The sequence below is a fragment of the Mesocricetus auratus genome, unplaced genomic scaffold (assembly GCF_017639785.1).
Source record: "Mesocricetus auratus isolate SY011 unplaced genomic scaffold, BCM_Maur_2.0 Super-Scaffold_100026, whole genome shotgun sequence".
NCBI classification, from domain to species: Eukaryota; Metazoa; Chordata; class Mammalia; order Rodentia; family Cricetidae; genus Mesocricetus; species Mesocricetus auratus.
Window position 1 is genome coordinate 7,570,001 of NW_024429207.1, and position 21,553 is coordinate 7,591,553.

At 43.9% G+C, this 21,553-nt stretch overlaps 1 protein-coding gene across 5 annotated transcripts in view; it reads right to left on the minus strand.

The window, feature by feature from the left end:
- The window catches only part of Irf2 (interferon regulatory factor 2), a 99,888-nt gene that overhangs the window by 71,627 nt on the left and 6,708 nt on the right, over positions 1-21,553 (minus strand). For 2 of the 5 annotated variants that reach the window (XM_013110854.3, XM_021225206.2), the window contains one exon: positions 5,356-5,395. The exons of 2 other annotated variants lie outside the window; for them this stretch is intronic. The gene's annotated coding sequence lies outside the window, so the exon portion shown is untranslated. Of the gene's footprint in view, positions 1-5,225; positions 5,298-5,355; positions 5,396-21,553 lie in introns of those variants that run through there. One more of the 5 variants, XM_040731757.1, reaches the window with a different exon arrangement.

Below are 21,553 nucleotides of genomic sequence, written 5' to 3' on the forward strand. Positions count from 1 at the left end.
CCCAGGACCCACACGGCAATTCACAACTGTCTTTAACTCCAACTCTAGAGTATCTGGTGCCATCTCTGGCCTCCATGGGCAATGTGCACACATGCATACAGTTAAACACTCATACACATAAAATAAAAATAAAGGAATCTTTAAAATTAAGTTATAGTGCACCTGAAGAATGACACCCAAGGTTGTCCTCTGGTCTACACACACACACACACACACACACACACACACACACCAAAGGGAGGGGATGGCAATACTGTGCATTTCATATGCACTATGACTATAAATAGGTACCAAATTTTTGGCAATAAGCATCAAAAATTTTAAATAACATTCGTGGGCTCAGCTATGCCACTTCTAGAAATGTTTTTGAGTAATTTAATCATGTGTAAAACATCTTTTTAAAAAAATCTATGATTAACAATTAATTTTCCAGATACAAATGTAATAATTTTTTCAAAAATTAAAAAAGTAAACAAAATTTTGTGGGGTTGCACAAATAAATTCTTTTCCAGATGCAACTAAATTACAAAATTCTATATTTTACTCCATCCATTTTTAAAGTAGCTATTTTCTAGAACAATTCTATACCTAAAACAGTAGCCTGGCTTTTGAAGCATTAGAAAGTTAAAACCATGCTGGGGAGACTGAGTGCGTTTGGCCCCTGGTCCCAGCACCTAGATGACACCACTTTGTGTAACTCAGTAAATGGAGTGCCACGATCAGATTTCCAAGCACTCGGATCGGAGCACGTGCTGCATTTTCAAGTCTTCTGTCTACAAGGAAAACGAGAGGCAAGGGACCCTGTTTTCCCCCTCATCAGCATCTCCTCTGAGCAGTCATTGTCTCACATAACAGGAGACACAGCAAGCTCTACCACAGTTTCTAATGCCAGGATTGAAAGGAGGTCCACTCAAGATGCCCCTCTTCTCCTTTCTGAAATTATGGTGCCCTGGCATCAACCATTTAAGTCATATACACCTGAAAAATAGCAGCACAATGTTCTGCAGCTCTCAGGGAGATGACATCCCAACCAGCCATAGTCAAGTGGAAAATGCATGTGTCACACCTGAGCTATCCACCACAGGGCATACTGCATACAGACACAGCATACTGCACACAGACACAGCATACTGCACACATACACAGCATACTGCACACATACACAGCATACTGCACACATACACAGCATACTGCACACATACACAGCATACTGCACACATACACAGCACACTGCACGCATACACAGCATACTGCATGCATACACAGCATACTGCACGCATACACAGCACACTGCACACATACACAGTATACTGCACACATACACAGCACACTGCACACATATACAGCATACTGCACGCATACACAGCATACTGCACACATACACAGCACACTGCACACATACACAGCATACTGCACACATACACAGCATACTGCACACATACACAGCATACTGCATGCATACACAGCATACTGCACGCAGACACAGCACACTGCACACATACACAGCACACTGCACGCATACACAGCATACTGCACGCATACACAGCATACTGCACGCATACACAGCATACTGCACACATACACAGCATACTGCATGCAGACACAGCATACTGCACACATACACAGCACACTGCACACATACACAGCATGCTGCATACATACACAGCATACTGCACACATACACAGCATACTGCACACATATACAGCATACTGCACACATACACAGCACACTGCACACATACACAGCACACTGCACACATACACAGCACACTGCACACATACACAACACACTGCACGCATACACAGCACACTGCACGCATACACAGCATACTGCACACATACACAGCATACTGCACACATACACAGCATACTGCACACATACACAGCATACTGCACGCATACACAGCACACTGCATGCATACACAGCATACTGCACGCAGACACAGCACACTGCACGCATACACAGCACACTGCACGCATACACAGCATACTGCACGCATACACAGCATACTGCACGCATACACAGCATACTGCATGCATACACAGCATACTGCATGCAGACACAGCATACTGCACACATACACAGCACACTGCACACATACACAGCATACTGCATACATACACAGCATACTGCACACATACACAGCATACTGCACACATACACAGCATACTGCACACATATACAGCATACTGCACACATACACAGCACACTGCACACATACACAGCACACTGCACGCATACACAGCATACTGCACACATACACAGCACACTGCACACATATACAGCATACTACACACATACACAGCATACTGCACACATACACAGCATACTGCACACATATACAGCATACTGCACACATACACAGCATACTGCATGCATACACAGCATACTGCACACATACACAGCACACTGCACACATACACAGCATACTGCACACATATACAGCACACTGCACACATACACAGCACACTGCACACATACCCAGCATACTGCACACATACACAGCATACTGCATGCATACACAGCATACTGCACACATACACAGCACACTGCACACATACACAACACACTGCACACATACACAGCACACTGCACGCATACACAGCATACTGCACACATACACAGCATACTGCACACATACACAGCATACTGCACACATACACAGCACACTGCACACATACACAGCATACTGCACGCAGACACAGCACACTGCACACATACACAGCACACTGCACACATACACAGCACACTGCACACATACACAGCACACTGCACACATACACAACACACTGCACACATACACAGCACACTGCACGCATACACAGCATACTGCACACATACACAGCATACTGCACACATACACAGCATACTGCACACATACACAGCATACTGCACACATACACAGCATACTGCACACATACACAGCACACTGCATGCATACACAGCATACTGCACGCAGACACAGCACACTGCACGCATACACAGCACACTGCACGCATACACAGCATACTGCACGCATACACAGCATACTGCACGCATACACAGCATACTGCATGCATACACAGCATACTGCATGCAGACACAGCATACTGCACACATACACAGCACACTGCACACATACACAGCATACTGCATACATACACAGCATACTGCACACATACACAGCATACTGCACACATACACAGCATACTGCACACATATACAGCATACTGCACACATACACAGCACACTGCACACATACACAGCACACTGCACGCATACACAGCATACTGCACACATACACAGCACACTGCACACATATACAGCATACTACACACATACACAGCATACTGCACACATACACAGCATACTGCACACATATACAGCATACTGCACACATACACAGCATACTGCACACATACACAGCATACTGCATGCATACACAGCATACTGCACACATACACAGCACACTGCACACATACACAGCATACTGCACACATATACAGCACACTGCACACATACACAGCACACTGCACACATACCCAGCATACTGCACACATACACAGCATACTGCATGCATACACAGCATACTGCACACATACACAGCACACTGCACACATACACAGCATACTGCACACATACACAGCACACTGCACACATACACAGCACACTGCACACATACACAGCATACTGCATGCATACACAGCATACTGCAGCATGAACATAGACCTTCTTGTGGTCCTGTAGCTAGCTAGCAGAGTGGGAGCTGTGGCTAGCTGCACCACCTACAATCATGAGAAAAATACACTGCCCCCCGGGGGGGGAATAATCATTAGTTCAACAATCATAAACCAAATCATGGTAAGTCAGGAGCAGGATACATATAGGAAAAGCATATTAAGATGGTACATGAGGGGCTGGACAGATGGCTCAGAAGTTAAAAGCACTGACTGCTCTTCCAAAGGTCTCAGGTTCTATTCCCAGTGCCCATGTGGCAGCTCACAACCGTCTGTAACTCCAGTTCCAGGGAATCTGACGTAGTCTTCTAGCATTCTCTGGCGGTAGGCATGCATGTGGTGGACAGACACACATGTGTGCAAAACACTTACAAAATAAAAGTAAGGAGGAAAAGAGATGCTAGTCCTCGTGGAGCTGTGCTTTAGGAGGCGGTGCTTGGGGAGAAAGGGCTAACAGGCACCTAGAGCTTGTGGAGGAAAGCATGGCAGCACATGGGCAGAATCTAATGATCTGAGCTGTTATGGACCCACATCCTTCTTGCACTTAGCAGATCTGTACATGGTCTGTTCAGGGCTCCAGCTATAGCTCAGTGGTGGAGCAATGGCTTAGCGCACATGAGGCCAACTCTTGGCACCACAAAAATGAAGAGAAATAACAAGGGCTAGAGAAACGGCTTAGCGGTTCGGAGCGCCGCGTGCGCTTGCAAAGGGGCCAGGTTCAATTGCTAGACCACACATGGCTGCTCACAACCATCTGTAATTCCAGTTCCAGGGGATGCAACACACTCTCTCAGCCTTCTCTGGCACGGGGCTTGCACATGCTGCACAGACACACTTGCAGGCAAGACACCCACACACATTAGACACATGCAAAGAGGGAAAAGGGTACCTTTGGAGGGCAGCCACTTCTCAAAGCTAACATGTTCAGTACAGCAGTTAGAAAAGCCAAAGGATTGGATACTTAGAAGGACCAGCTTACTGACACCTAAGGAAGCTCTGAAGAAAAGCCTATTGCTTGGAGAGCACCTTGAAAACAGTGGCTTCCCAGATACAGAGAAAAGAAATGTCTGCTCTAAAAGTCCATCGTGCTGCCCTCCTGTGAGATGAAATGACTCTCTTCCTCACATCCAAGTTCATGACCAGCCCATTCTTGCCAGAATTCCTCCTGGGGGGTGGGGTCCTGTAAGCTGCCCTGCTTCTAGTGATCACCCAATAAAGGTACCTACTTAATTGTTGTTAATTGTATCGTCGTCATCATCATCACATGAACACGGCTCCTTTGTTCGGATAAAGTTTGGTTTCAACATACAAACCGAAATGATGCACTTAGGCACTAAGATTTCAGAGTTTGGCTCTGTCCTTGGGAGAAGTCATTATTAGCAATGAATTCCAACTATAAAGAGCTAACATTGTTCCCTCCTCTAGGTCCAAGAATCTCTCTGACACAGGAACAGACCTCTGCCCCATAAGCCGGAGAGCTGTCTTAACATTTTTTAAAAGGTACTCACTGCCTCTCAGTTTACAGTGGCCAACAGCTGGAATTGGTATGCACTGTATGGTTGCCGGGTTCTCCTCTGAAGCAACCCCTTTCAAACCACAGTGAGGCCAGCAAGATGGCTCAGGGGTAAAGGTACTTACTGACTGCCATGCCTGATGACCCCAGTTCAATTCCTGAAACCTGCACGGTAGAAGGAGAGATTTGAATAGTCTGAGTTTCCCTTTGACCTCCACACATGCAGTGTGAACTGTGCACACACACACACACACAAACACACACACACTCACACACACACAGAGAGAGAGAGAGAGAGAGAGAGAGAGAGAGAGAGAGAGAATAAGCAAATGTAACTTTTACAACTTTAAAAGTTTTTTTGAAACCACAGTGGTTTCCTTCTTTCTTTCTTATTAAAACATAATATGGTATAAATAGCTCAGGCTTGGTGTCAAGCACCATTCAAATGTTACCCACATGCAGCCTGTAAAGATGTCTACAGTACTCACCCATCAACCAAAATCTCAGAATCATGCCAGAACTACCGTGAAACTGAACAGGCCTCCTCTAAGCTTTCTTCAAAGAAACATCAAATGGCAGAGCAAGTTCTACACAATAGAGACAGGAAAGGGACAGATTCTCCACAGAGAGCAAGAAGGCATCCAGGCTCTATTTTACAGAACAGAAGCATATTCCATGCCCAGCACAGGGGTGACCGGATTAATGTCCCCAACACCTCCTTGCTCAAAAATCTTTGAGTAACTCCACAGTGTGGCCTGAAACTCTCACTCCAAGCCTCCGTAATTCACCTTTGTTCCACCTTCCCAAGCCTTCTTCCACGAATTCTGGCCACCTAGTGACACCAACATACACACCATGTACTTGAAAACAGGCTTATCGACGTACAAAGTCCTTATGAGCAATAGGCTCACCTTCACATCATTGAACAACCACTCAATTTATCAAGCATGGCACCTTGTACATAATGATATATAGCAATTACTAATCAATAAGGAAGTAGATGAATCTCTCTGGAGAACAGATGGGGCTGGGAAGGAAAGGCGTATTAACTGTATGTTGTGATAAATTTATCATGCAAGAGTGATAAGGAAAATAAAAAGATTGCAAAAAGCATAAAGGCTAAAAAAGTAAACCAATTTACTCTTTTCACATTATCCAGGGAATTCGGTCTAGTATATTAACAAACTCTTGAATTTATTCAACGTTTCATTAAAAAAAAAAAACTTCATTGACTCATGCACCAGGAAGAGCACTATGCATTCAGCATTAGGAAGAGCTCTGTGAAGGGCCCAAAGATTGTTCAGACCCAAAGATTGGTACCCTAGGAAGGTACAGGGCAATGTCAGAGCCAGTCACATCCAAGCAAAGACAAGTCATGACACCCTCGAGGCGTTGCTAGAGAAGCATGCTCAGGGTGGAGTTGTGTTGATGATGCCTCTCCTGGTACCGCACATTCCCATAACGCAGTGGTCCACTTCCCCTCTATGTCACACTCACTCCATCATTTCACAGGCATCTCACAAGACTGCAACCCTGTGTTTTCTATAGGTGAGTTATTTGGGAACTGTGCTGAGAGGGTTTTCTTACATAAAATCTCAGAAGTAAAGAAGATCTCTAGAAGGTTTTTAAGAAGAGGGAGCAGTTGAACTAATCCTGAAAGACAGTGATTCTCAGGTGAAAAGGAAAAAGAAACATTCCAGGAGGGGGGAAACAAACATAAAACCAAGGGAGAAAGAACAAGACGAGGGAAGCATAAGGATGCAGCTGAACCATTATTAACGTGAGAAGCTGAGCCACAGGGCAATGGTCAGACACTGGAGAAAGAGCTGCAGGCCTCGCTGCAGGCCTCGACTGACCACGGCTAGTCAAGAGAGAGCATGCTGCCCTTGCACTTCCTTGTTGACTGGTTGAAGGAAACACCAACACACCAGAGCATGTACAGATATGGCTGAAGTACTTTCCTACCCGCTGTCTGCTGTGACCTTTTCTAGGAAGCACCGGCCATGACCTCTTATCCCTAACCTACAGTGGACAGACAATAGGAACCGGGGAACTAATTCAACCATTACGGGTGAACTCGACCCACATTTATGGAATGTGTCTGTGCAAACCGCTTCGCTCTTGCCTGTGAAAAGTACTTCACGGTCCTCCAAATTCACGGCTGGTTCCAAAAAGTAGTTATTATTTATAATTGAGCGTAAAATGTAATAAATGAAAATAAGCCACAGATACAGCTATGGCCTCTGAGGAAGACTGCCAAACCTATTCCTATAGTGAAGCGTTCAGCAAATAGCTAATAAACGCTGTCACGGCAGCCATTAGGCCAGGTTTTCTGCCCACCACCACCAAGGGCAACACCGTGCTTACTTCAGTCACACCACAGAGGAGTGGGTGTGAAGAGGTCTCAGTCACATGAGAGCCAACTCAAGGGGCCTCATCTGGTCCTCCAGTGTTCCAGACTGATCCTTAGGAGTTCTCCCTGCCATCCTACGGCCCAGCAAAGAAAGCCCCATCCTAAAGGTCTGCCCTGCTAAGGCCTTGCCTAGGAGCACTGCGATTCTCTGGATTCCCTAACCTGGGTTCCTTATCCAAATTTGAGACATTGTCCTTATCTGTTCTTCTCTTTGAGTGTGATATACCCACTCAGAACCATTTCACATTTTTAATGAATCAATTCAAAACAAGAGAGTACTAAAAAGATTTTTCTTTTTTTTGTATTACTTCTCCTTAGAAACATACAAAGCAGTTGTGCTGGGGCGTTCTTCAATGAGAATGTTTGCCTTCATGTACAAGACTTCTGTTCTCTAACCCCATCACTATGGAAGGGAGAGGGAGGGAGGGAGGGAGGGAGGGAGGGAGGGAGGGAGGGAGGGAGGGAGGGAGGGAGCGGCGGAGGGAGGGACGGGGGAGGGACAGGGGGAGGGACGGAAGTGAATCACTCTGAAAGATGAGTCAGGTTATCACCAGTCCGTTTTTGCACTTCCCATCAAGTGCAGCCTACAAACACACACACCCTTCTTCCGCTTCTCACACATCCCAGGTTCAGAGTTCCGATACACTCAGTCATAGTCATTATTTTCTGAAACATATTCCAAATCCCTGGTCATCTGCCCTCAAAAAAGAAAAAGAATACTTTGTTCTAACCGCAGACAAAACTTTTCCTAACTGGGAAAGTGGAATATAAGCCATCAAGCACTCACCATGACATTGCTCACTCACTCAGCCACTGACGGCTCTCCAGGCTGTAGCAGCGCAAGCAACTCACAACCTTCTCTGGCTTCCTTTTCTCTCGCTGTTCCTTCAACCACCACAATTGCCTTGCTTGCCCATTAGTTACCAACCGGCGCTCGCGCTCTCTCTCTCTCTCTCTCTCTCTCTGTGTCTCTCTGTCTCTGTCTGTCTCTCTGTCTCTGTCTCTCTCTCTGTCTGTCTCTCTGTCTCTCTCTGTCTCTCTGTCTGTCTCTCTGTCTCTCTCTGTCTCTCTCTGTGTGTCTCTCTCTGTCTCTCTGTGTCTCTCTGTCTCTGTCTGTCTCTCTGTCTCTGTCTCTCTGTGTCTCTCTGTCTCTGTCTGTCTCTCTGTCTCTGTCTCTCTGTCTCTCTCTGTCTCTGTCTGTCTCTGTCTCTCTCTCTGTCTGTCTGTCTCTCTCTGTCTCTCTGTGTCTCTCTGTCTCTGTCTCTCTGTCTCTCTCTGTCTCTCTGTCTCTGTCTATCTGTCTCTGTCTCTGTCTCTCTCTGTCTCTGTGTGTGTGTGTCTCTCTCTCTCTCACTGTGTCTCTCTCTGTGTCTCTCTGTGTCTCTCTCTCTGTCTCTCTGTCTCTGTCTGTCTCTCTGTCTCTCTGTCTCTCTCTCTGTCTGTCTGTCTGTCTCTCTCTGTCTCTCTCTCTCCTCCCAGAATTTGTGGAGGAAGCATGCCCCAAGTTCTCACCCCCTTCCTCTTTCCTCCCTGAGCTGCACACTTGCTTCCCTGATGCTCATGTTTCTTCATCCTCTGTCACCGCGGGTCTTATATTACCTGCTTCCTCCTTCACTAAACTATAAGAGCTTGGAGAGCATGGCTGGGAATTTGTCAACTTTACATCTTCGCAGCACAGTGCTGCACACAGAGCTGCTCACGAGTGTCTGCTGCACAAATTCACTCCACGGAGAGTTTTCCTTAAAATAGTTGGCAGATATGGAAATCAGCTTAATTTCATCACTGTCGTATTTGTGTTCACAGAACTTACAGTCAATTTTAGGGATTCTGTGTGTGTGTGTGTGTGTGTGTGTGTGTGTGTGTGTATGTGTGTGTGTGTGTGTGTGTTTGTTTTGATTTTTTTGTTTGTTCATTTGTTTTTCAAGACAGGTTTTTTTCTGGCTGTCCTGGAACTCACTCTGTAGACCAGGGATTCTTGGGGCAGGAGGGGTGTGGGGAGGAGTTCATCCATTGGACTGAAGAAATGGCAATTCAGAGCACAGGCTGCTTTCGCAGAGGAACTGGGCTCGGTTCCCAGCACCCACACAGTGGCTCACAACCCTCTGTAACTCCAGTTCCAGGAGGTCTGACGCCCTCTTCTGGTCCCTATGGGCACTGCATGCACACAGCACACAGCTATTCACAAAGCCCCACACTCACAAATAAAAATAAATGCATGACCTTTTTTAAAAAGGGCGGAATAAATGTCCTGTGACTTTGACTACCCCACTTTGTGTCAGATATGATACTGTGCATCTTCCCCCCAATACTTAACAATTCATTACGTATCATTGTCCACATTAACCCGCCAATGCCCAGTTATGTTATTCAATAAAATCAATTTTCCAGAAAGAATGAATGAAATAAATATTTCAGAAAACCATAAATGTCAACTAACAATAAATGTGTTATGACACGATTGAGATGTCACCCAAGGTCTTCGTGTGCTATGTAGCTCTTGTAAGAAAAACAGACAAGTTCCTCATCCGGGAACTAGGTGGAGTAGCATACACCTGTACACGGAGGCTGAGGAGGGAGGATCACAAGTTTGAGGCCAACCTGAGCTTCATCCTGAGATTCTGTCTCAGAAACAAGAGCTTCTTCATTCTGCTGATGATCCACAACAAATATTCAAGTGCCTTGATTCGCTTAACAGATCGGTTATTACAGCAATACATTTTTCCCATCTGCATAGCGGTACCGAACCATTACAGAGAGAGCTATGCTTAAATTATTAAGCCCCTAATGGCCATTCTAAGGCTGAACTGACTTACCTTCCACCTGGAACACGATACAAATGCTAAGTCTACTGTGTAGAGATTTCATCTGAATTGAAACATTCCTTCCTATGGAGAAGCTCCCTGGAGACTAAGGGCATTAAGTAACTCCCCGGTCTCAGGAAGTCCCTGAAATGTAACAGGTTCACAGGACCCTTCCTCCCCTAAGCAAAAGGACAGCGGAGGAGAGATTATAAGCTAGAGCACAGTATAGCACAGGGTAGATAGAGTATTGCAGCATAGCTGCCACGAGCCGTGCGGAGTTCCCGCTTCACGAGGGCCACCGCAGGCTTTCAGGGATGCCCCTGCCTGAGAGTTAACACCTCTGTGAGTGACCCCAATTAACTATCGTTCAAGTTGAACACTGGTGGTGTCCTCACTTTGGCCTGTCATCAGCCCCCTATCTGGGGTGAGCAAAGATTTGTTCACATGCCCCCAGGACAGGGTCACACAACAAAGCCCAGCGTCCAATGGACTTCCTTATCAGTGCTAAGCAGTTATCCCAAAAGCAAGGACTGGCTTCAATTAATTCATGTCCACATCCAGCCCCTGGCATTGTTTTCCCCTTAATAGAAATTTTAGGGTTTGAAATATAATAGAAAAAAATCATTTGCTATACAGTCCAACAAAATAAGAGCCTAGACAGCAAGACACTGAAGGAACTCCTAATTCGGGGACTGGAGAGTTGGTTTAGAAGTTAAGGACACTTGTTGCTCTCACAGAGGATCTAGATTCATTTCCCAGGACACACAGGGTGGCTCACAATCATACATAATTCCAGTTCCCAGGAGATTCAAAGCCCTCTTCATGGACACCACACATGCAAATAGTGTATATACATATATAGGCAGAACACTCACACACATAAAACAAAATACTTCATTTTTAAAAATGTATAAAGAAACTCCAAGTTCCAGCATTCTATGGGAAGGCTGAGTACTTTTTTCTGGCCTTCCATTTACCCAAGCACTTCATTCATCAGAAACTTAATTGTCCAAAGTGCATTTTACCAACACTCACAACAGCTCATTTGGAAAGTTCGATTTCCAGATCATATTTTAATGTTCTCTGGAACCTACCAAGAGAATGGACAGCTGAACATCCAAAAAATAAACAATTCAAAAACAGACATAGAATTTAGGTAGCCTTTTCTCATCATGAAAGGCATTCTATCTCACTAGAGTTACTAAGGAACTGAGAATCAAAATATCATGAGGAATCCTTCACAACCATGGGGTGATTTAAAAAGAAGTATGCACAGCCCCCTAAAGAGTAACAAATGCTTAAAGATGTAAAGTCCATGGAACTGGTGTGCATTCCAGGCAGGGGCAGAAAGAAATGGCACGGTGACTATGTAAAACAGTTCAGTGGTTCCTAGGAACTAACATTTGAGCCTTTTTGTTGATAAGAGGCAAACTAGTTCCTTGTGTAATGTTTCTTAACTGAAATTAGGGAGTCATTGTCAGGGTTGTAAGGAAGAGGCATGCAGGCTGGGGGCCATCATACCTCTTTCTGATTCACTCACTGCCCAGGTCCTGTGGGACCACCTAGGCTAGAGAAGTGCAGGCAAGCTTTGGAGCAGTCTGTAACACTGAACTACCTAGGGCCTTAGCATTGCAGGCAGCTTTGGAGCAGTCTGTGACACTGAACTACCTAGGGCCTTAGCATTGCAGGCAGCTTTGGAGCAGTCTGTGACACTGAACTACCTAGGGCCTTAGCATTGCAGGCAGCTTTGGAGCAGTCTGCAGTTGAGTGGAAATCTGTAAGGACAGATACAGACTAGGGACAGAAGGTAAAGTTAAGAAGTTTAGGGGGACACTTTTATCTTGGGTGTACACTTGAAACTTCCAGGCCCAAAGTCCTGGTGGTAAGGGGCAGGACTCCAAAGATGGGGGAAGGCAGAGAGAGAGAGAGAGAGAGAGAGAGAGAGAGAGAGAGAGAGAGAGAGAGAGAGAGAGAGAGAGAGAGAGGAGAGAGCACCCTCCACCCTCAGAAATAGGGAGGTGGGAAAACAGGTTGTTTATTGGTTTATTGACGGGAGTCTGTTTGACCTGTGGCAGGTGGACACAAGTCATGATTTCCTGAAGCTTACAAGAATCTTTTTTAAGTTTACAGAAACAAAAAGATAAAAATTTTAGACATATTAGCATTACCACTGTTTGTAGTCTGTAGTGAAATCCACATCATAGAAAAAAGCAGTAGACTCACACCTTGGAGTCACAGCAAAAGCTATGGCTGGGGTTAAAAACGTAAACATTCTTTCATCTGTCCAGAGGACTAGATAGATAGACTGGACAGATGTATTTTCAGTACAATGACAAGCACATTTAAGTCTCTACTTAGAAGACAACAAAAAATTTGACTATGAAATCAGTAGTCATGGCTTCAACAGGGTTAGATTAATAGCTTATCAGAACTCTGTTGATTAGTGTTAAAACTCTGAACTTCTGAAGTCTTAGTAAAACAATAGCACAGAGAGAAGGAAAGAGATCTGAAACATTTCTCATTTTTCTTATACCTTAAACCACTTCCTTAGACCTTTACAGCTTGCATTTACACACCTTAAAACACTTTCTTAGACTCTTGCACATCCTCAGAACTTTAAAGCTGGCATTTACACACCTTAAGTTACTTTCTTAGACCCTAATGACTTACATAAGCTTTAAACCTTTTCTTTTCATTCAAGCATTTACCATGGTACAGCTGGTTGATTACTGAGAGCAGTCACTGCAAAGCAAATTTCTTCAAATAGAGAAATAGGGCCAGATGGTGGTGGTGCGCCCCTTTAATTCCAGCGTTTGGGAGGCAGAGACCACAAGAGGATCTCTGTGAGTTCAAGGCCAGCCTGGTCTATAGATTGAGTTCTAAGACAGGCTCCAAAGCTACAGAGAAACCTTGTCTCGAAAAATAAAAACAAACAAATAATAAAAAGCTACACTGAAACTGGTTTTGTGAGTTTATCTTTTTCTGTGTGAAGTCTTCCAGCAAGGTAAACTGTGTCTGTGTCTGTCTTTTTCAATAGGAGACCTAGTAGCTCTAGAAAAGTGAGACCTGGTGCCTAATTTTACAACTGACCAGGCAGCTGCAGCCTTTGGGAGGAGCTGTTTTGCTTGTTGCTGTTAAACTGATAATGCTAGTTAGCAGTCAACTCTATCAGAGATCTGAGAAAGATAAATTGTAGCAAGAAGTATAACCCAAATGATCTATGTATCGATTAAAATGAAAGAGATTTACCAACTACCCTAGACTCCTAGATGGTTTTGCTGAGGGCAGAGGCTGGTCTTCTGCTATCATAAAGGACAACATAGGCCTTCTGCTACTAGCCACGGGAAATTTTCTTAGATATTTCCTATGGAGGAGGAACTTGCAAAAATTGACCTACATTGTCGAGGCAGAGTAGAAGAGTCAACCCAACAGTCTCCACAGTTTGGGTAGGGCCCTGGCAGAGGAAAAAGCATGGAGCAGTTCTTGGCCAATGGTTACCATTATCAAATCCAGTTGGAGTCATCCATGCCCCGTGGTCTGCTTTGGAGACCTTAGGGTCACCAGTAGGAACTAGCATTTCTGTCTATCATGGGAGCCTTTTCTATTAAACACTTTAAATGCCATACTCAGCAGATCTCTGAAGAGTTTGAGGACCATCATCTGTTAAGTGTACCTGATTTTAAACAAACTTAGTTTCTAGTTACTTGTTTTAGGCTTAACCTTGAAAACATATACAGGAAACTAAATAAAACTTGCCCCTGTAAATGAACTGCATTTGTACTTGGCATGACTGTGAGCATAGTTCTGGGCACAGTGAATAATTTTATCATTTATAAGGTGACTGACCATTAATTTGCATTAATCTTAATTATGCTTAACAGTTTACATCAAGTTAGTAGCTTTTATAAAATTAGGATTTTACACCAAGTTTGAGTCTTAAAATTTGAGTTGTAAATTTATTTTAAGACCTTTCAACATCAAAATAAAACTTTAAACCATAAATCCATTACAGTTCCCAGAAAAACTGGGAACTTTCCTTGAGCAAAAATATAGCTCACATAGACACAAGAAACTTTACTTTTCTAATCTGTTCATAGGGCACCATTACATAAAATATCATAGTTTCTTGGATGACTCAGTTTACCCAAATAGCTAAAACTTAACAGTTTGTCAAAACAAAGAGGCTAGACACAGACCTTTAAGTCAATTACTGTTGACCTGAAACAGTTTGTCAAAACAAAGAGGCTAGACATAGACCTTTAAGTCAATTACTGTTGACCTGAGTAGACCTTAGGAATTTATAAACCTTACTTATCATATATCTCATTTATCAAACATATGTTGCCTCTTTAGTCTAAAGTGGAGACACAATGATAAGCAGAGGGCTCAGCAGGACTAAAAAGTTTTATGAGTGTTGCCTTACTTGGTCTATGCCACATGATTGTCTTAATCAAGATGGTTTCTATGTTATATTGCATACACTCTTTTAACCTTAGGAAAGACGGCTGCCAGCCACATGGTTGCTTTCATTCTGATGAAGTCTTCAACCAAGATGGAGGTGAGCCACGTGGTTGCTATTTAAAAACATTAACTTTACTATTAGGTCTATTTTTTAAACAAGAGTTGAATCCAAGTTACATAGACAATATATTCTAAATAAGAGTTGAATCACATATCCACTAAGTTGTATCAAATTAAGATTACCTATGTATAGCCTTTTAACTATAAGCTTTTTGCCATAAGTTTTAAGCTAAATTTTGTTACAGATTTTTTTGACCATACCCAATGAACTTACAAATCCTAAAATGGTTTACAGCATAGTCTTGAGAGATTTTTTTTGAGAGAGAGAGAGCAAAGAAATTGTAGAGATGAAAGTTTTTTAAAGCATGGAAAGCAGAAAAAGCATAGAGGTAAGAGACTTTTCAAAGTGCAGATCAGAGAAAATTTAGATATAAGAGATGTGGGGATCTTCTGTTTGTGCAGTGGCAGGAGTTGTTTCCAAATGAGAGAATGTGAAAATCGAGTATGCACTTTCTGGCCACTGACTGGGCTGAACTGGGGACAGTAAGTTAGTGAGTGATGCTTTAACAACATCTCTGAGCCCTAGGAGGAAGAGAGAAAGGGTCCTATAAGGCCCAGGAGGATGTAAGGAAGCAACAGGCCTAGGAGGGCATAAGGAAGCAGTGTGACTTCCAGGAGGGAGCTGAGAGACAGAAGGAACCGGGTCACAGAGAGGAGCAACATCAGAGGGAGGGTTCGGGTATCTGAGAGGCCCAGAAGGGCTTAAGGAAGCTGTGGGACTGCAAATCCTAGGAGGAGGCAAGGAAGCTCCAAGAAAGGGCTGAGAAGACAGAGGGCAGAGGGGGTAAGTGTTGTGGTGACCAGAATCCCGAAGCAGACTGAGAGACTTGTCAGAGAGAGCTGTCCCAAATGACAAAGGGGAGGCATCCCTTTCCACATGATGGGGCCAAGTAGAGCTAAAGGGACTTTCTAACACACCGGCGTGGTGTCCATAGTAACAGGAGACAAATCAAGCCGCTCTGAAGTGACACCCAGAGGAGGGGGAGAAATGGGCGGTTGAGCAGGTTGAGGAGAAGACACCTGAAGAGGTGGACTGGGAGAGGCATTTGGGGAAAGGGTAGGTACCAATAGAGGTAGAAGAGTGTTTTCATAGAGAGATGTCCACGGTGGCTTAGCGGGCCCGAGAAGGAGAGATGCTGAGGTAATAATTCCTCCTACAGGTATTTTTTTTTTTACAGCAGTGTTACTCGTGAGAGCTAAAAGGTAATTAACAACCCGTGTCCACTGACGGGTGAACGGATTGACAAAAGTCTTGCACAGAGACGGGTTCTGACCCACGCCATAGCAAGGATGAACAAAGAAAACACGCTGCTGGGCGAGGTACGTCAGACACAGAAAGGCTAACGTGGAGTACTTCCGCTACCGTGAAGAGTCAAGTCCCACGAGAAAGTGGAATGGTGGTTTCCAGGGGCCGAAAAAAAATGGAGTGTGAAATACAAAAAGAGTCTCTGGCTAAGACTTTGGTTTTTTTTTTATTCCGGAAATGGTTACTGATGATGGTTGCACAATACTGTAAGTGAACTTAATGCCACTGAACTGTCCACTTAAAGATAACTGGAAAGGCAGATTCTATGACTGAAAGTTTGCAACAGAAAAGATAGAATTTATTTATAAATTCCACCACTTGCCACTGTTTTCTTCAGTCTTCCCTGGTGAAAAGTAATTATTTTTAACATAGGTGGCTTGAAGTATTCACTATAGACACACAAACACAAAGAGAGTGGGAAAGGGGGGGGAGAAAAGCACTTCTGGAGTTTTCTAAAGACTGGTTTTCCCTTCGTGGTGATGCTCTCTCAGCCCAAGTCAGAAGAAAGCCCCCCCTAATCACTCCAACAGGTTGGCTCTCTTGGCACAAGGCTTCAGGGAAAGATTCAGGGCAGAAGCATTTATCCAGGATCAGTGGCTGCATCTACCCCCTCCCACACCCCAGGGAAAGGGAAGATCGAGTAGAGAAAGCTACCAGCCTTACTCATGAGGTTCCTCAGAGAAAGCAGGTCTCTGACAGGAGCTCTGCAGGCCACAGCTACACGTGGAGGGAGGTGTCACGGGAAAACACCCACGACATCAAAACCATCTATGGTTTTAGACCCATTTTACAATCTACCAAGAATCTGGTTTCTAAAACAATGATATATATATATATATATATATATATATATATATATATATATATATATATATATCCCATCAAAAGTCTGTCCCAGGCTCACTGTGGCTTCCCTGACAAGATGAAATAGCTGTGATGTGGCGCTTGGACTCATAGATAATCTCTAGTGGCTGCTAAAACCATTTTTCTCAGTTGATTGATACTGCTATAGACGACTGAGGCTCCTCAACACTGGGAATGGAGGTACCTAGCCAGGTCAAAGCCAGCATCCCTCCTCGCACAATGTAACACGCACCCAAGAAAGCCTCCGTGCATGATCGAACAGTTGATTGTCTCTGCCGAGTGCCTTCCTCGATCCTGTCTACCAAACTGTAAATGTACTAATTTTCAAGAAAACAAGATGAGTCAGTAAACAGTATTTCGATGCCCTAACGGTGCCTGTCACCAGTAGTTCCTCTCCTACGATGTTTTCTTGCCACTCTGAATGCACACGGCATCAGTATAACAAACCTCAAAGTGGAAGAAGCAATTCAACTACTGCCCCTTCTGGGGGCTCCTTTAGGGGCTCTCCAAGCTTCTGCCTTCACACTACAGTGGAGAGAAGAAAGGGAGCCTCGGCATGACGGCAGATACCAGCATGCCCCACATCCCACTGAACGTGCTCTTGGAGCAAGAGCCTCGAGTTGGCCTTCCCTATTACAGCTTTTCCTTCCTATTTGTGAGGTCCTTGACTGGAAAGGTGAGACCAACTGTGCATGGAAGCTAAATTCTCCCATATGAGGAAAACCCCAACACCCCTAAGAAACACTCACTATAGACTTGTCTTCTGGATTATTTTTTTAAGGTGGGATTATATTTTTCTGTTCGTCTGTCACTTGCAAATCCCTAAACCAACTGGAATTCACTTAAAAACTAATCTGCTGTGTTTTTTTTTATGGAGGAGAAGAATCAGGAAAGTCTGGCCCTGCTGAACAGCTGGGAATTTTGTTGCTGAAGGTTTTGGTTTAGTCTTTATTTTTCTAGTTGCTGGCCCTGCTAACAGGATCCCATGAAGGTCACATTTAATCTTGCAGCGACAAGCTACCTAAGCACTTCTTAGGTTGGCTTCAGTAAAAATAAATTGCCTGAGCTCTGTAGACAGGCCTGGTGCTTGAGCCCAAACAATTAAAGTCAACAGGAACAAATGGAGGCAGCTGAAAAAAAAGAACAAAGGGGAAAAAAAAGAAAAGAAACAAAACAAAACAAAACAAAAAAAAAAAACCTGCACTTGATTTCAAAAGAATTTCACTACACAGGCAAAGGGCCAGAAGTGTTTGTTAATGACAATAACAAAGGTATAGCTAGTTTAATCCAGTTCTTGGAACCACATCTCCAGTGTACCACCAAATAGATTTATATTCATAAAAAGGTGTAAATACCACCACTGGGAATGAAATGTCAGGTTCTCTCAAAAGTCTTGGTAGGAAAGAGAAAAGCTGAGCAATTTTTCATCTTATGGGTGTTGAACCTCTTATACAAAGTGACAAGGCCCCTTGCTAAGTGACAAGACTCTGAGCCTATGTGCTAGATCTACATACCAATAGGTTTCTAACACAAAGCAGATCTGTGCCGTGGTTCCTTCTGAGCGGAATTTCAGCTTTCTGAGCTAACCTTTGCTTTAAACTGAAAAAGCAAAGCAACAAATATTTATCTAGTTCTTATAGCATATCAAGTACCCGTGAGGAATGCAAAGAAACACATGATCCCAGCTCTCAAATAACATATCACGGAGGTGAGAGAAATGAAAAAGTCCGAATAGCCAAAGCTTTTCACAACACACCCAGAGGCCCACAAACACTCAGGTATACACACAGCTTGTGGCCATAGGAACAGTGTGTGCTATGTGCTGCCTCTGTGGACATTCGGAATATTTGTTGTTTTCAGCTGAATAAATCAAGGCAGCCTTATGATGAGAGGCCAAAGGAGAGACATGAGGTTCTCGCTAAAGCAAGACATAAAAGGACCAAAGGGAAGTAGGTAAAGTCTTGCTCTGTAGACCAGGCTGGCCTTGAACTCACAGAGATCCACTTCGCCTCCCAAGTGCTGGAATTAAAAGTGCCAATCTGCCTGGTCCCATTCCCTTTCCTACCCTCACACTTACTGGAGTTGGGTCAGTGAGGACACATGAGCATTGTCCTGAGAACATTTCTCTAGTTATGAAAGCAACTACGGTTGATTCAAATTTAAGCAAATACAAGATGTCTCAAAGGGTATTTAAAAAGTCAAATATATCCTACTATCAAACGATTTTCTTCCAGCATTTTTTAACATTGCATAAACACAATATACACAATTTTAAAATTTAGCGTGGGGGGGGCACAATCTAATATCCTTTTCTCCAACCCAACCAACATGTGATAAATATTTTCCTTTGTTAAATGCTAGCCTAAAGTATGAATTTTAAAAACTACCTACTTTCCAGATATGCCATAATTTATATGTGTTCCTCTTGTTGGCTATTCAAAAAGTTCCTATATGGCAAAATACAATTCAATAAACAACCTTCCACACAATCTTTGTTCTAACCTCCACTCACCTCAAGAAATGGGTTCCTAGAAGCACCATCACTGGAACAGAATGTTCAACTCTTTTTTGATTGAGGTTTGTTTGGTTTGAAACAAAGACTCACTATGTATCCAAGCTGGCCTTGTGCTCACATGCAGCCCAGGACAACTTCAACTTTACAGCAATCCTCCTGCCTCAGTCTCTCTGGCTTTCGGATGGCAAGGATGCACCACTGTGACTGCCTGGCTGGACGTTTAACATCACTAAGTTAAATTTCAGAAAACTCCTCTCCATGTAAAGCCTCAGCTACACGACATTACACTAGGTTTCCCAACAGTCGATGGGCCTGTGGTACCTACCTAGCTACGGAACTCACAGTTCACTCTTCACCTGTTCTGGAAGAAAGCAGAATACTAGCCATTCTGCTTGCCTGAATACATATACATATACATGTACATATACATATACATATACATATACATATACATATACATATACATATACATATACATATACCACTTGTGATGTGACAAGAATAAAAACCAATCAGAGAAGAGCAGAAGGTGGCGTGGCCTGTGAGAGCAGCCACAGTGTTTTCTGATTCACTGTGTCGCCTCTTATCTGGGAGGGAGGGGGTTAGAGAAAGCTTAGGGGCCTTACAGTGTGAGTCTCAGCCCTTCAGTTCCCAAAACTTCAACATCAGTACCTCTAAGGTGATGTCGACCACACCCAAGTGACGGTCACATGTAAGACCACGGTCACTTGATAAAAGGCTGGCAGTTTCCCACCACAGCCTGTCTTCCACCAGGTTAAAAGGCAACAGCAGAGGCTCCTTTGCCATCTCAGCTTACCCATGGGTGAGTACTGACCACCTCACTCACCTCTCCCTCCTTAACTCCACAGTGTAGTTGAGACTCTGCAATGAAAGGAATTTCCTGGAATTGCACTTCATGGCATATGCTTAAAGTATTTAAAATGCTAACATCGGAGCCTAAGAGATGGTTCAGTGTTTAAGAGAACCTGATGGTCTTCCAGAGGACCCAGGTTCAGTTCCCAGAATGCACAAGGAGACTCACACCCATCTGTAACTCCAGTTCCAGAGGATCTGCCACTCTCGGCTGGCCTCTGCAGGCATCAGGCATGCACATGGTACACAGACATACATTTGGGCAAAACACTCATACATAGGAAATAAAAATAAATGTTAACCATTCAGGCCAGATGTGGCTGTACACAGAATTTCTACCTGCCTGGCCAGCTCTTCCCTCTCCTCCAGTACCAAGAACCTACTACTTAGCTTACTCCTGATTCTCTCTCCAATTCTCCCCTTGCCACTCCCCCACCCCGCCCTACTTTACCATCCAACCAACACCATATTTAGGTGTCAGGACATTCTGTTCTCATCAATGTTCTTTTCTCCATCGTCAATAAGTCTAGGGTAAGGAGAACAAAATAAAAAATAACTGATCTTGGCTGAAATAAAGTAATGTGTATGCAGCTCCTTCTCATTCACAATGTCAACCAAATGAGAGGGGGAGTAAATCAAAGACTCGAAGCTCACAGGACCCAAACAGCATCTTCTATCTACAAAAGGACTTCTGTGGGTTGTCCCTAAATCTGACAGATAGAAGCTCACTAAGAACCAATTACATTGTCCAACTTTGCTTTGGTCACCCAAAACACGGGCATCCAATACTGTACACAGATAGCAGGAGATTGATAAGTACATTTGGAAATAAATTATTTAGGGCAATGATATGAGAAGCACTTTCTGCTCAAAAAAATGTTTCTTGAATTAAAACTGGACAGGCTTTTATCACCGAAAATTCTAAATTGTGGTCTCTGTTCAACTACATTGGTTATGCTCTCACGAGTCT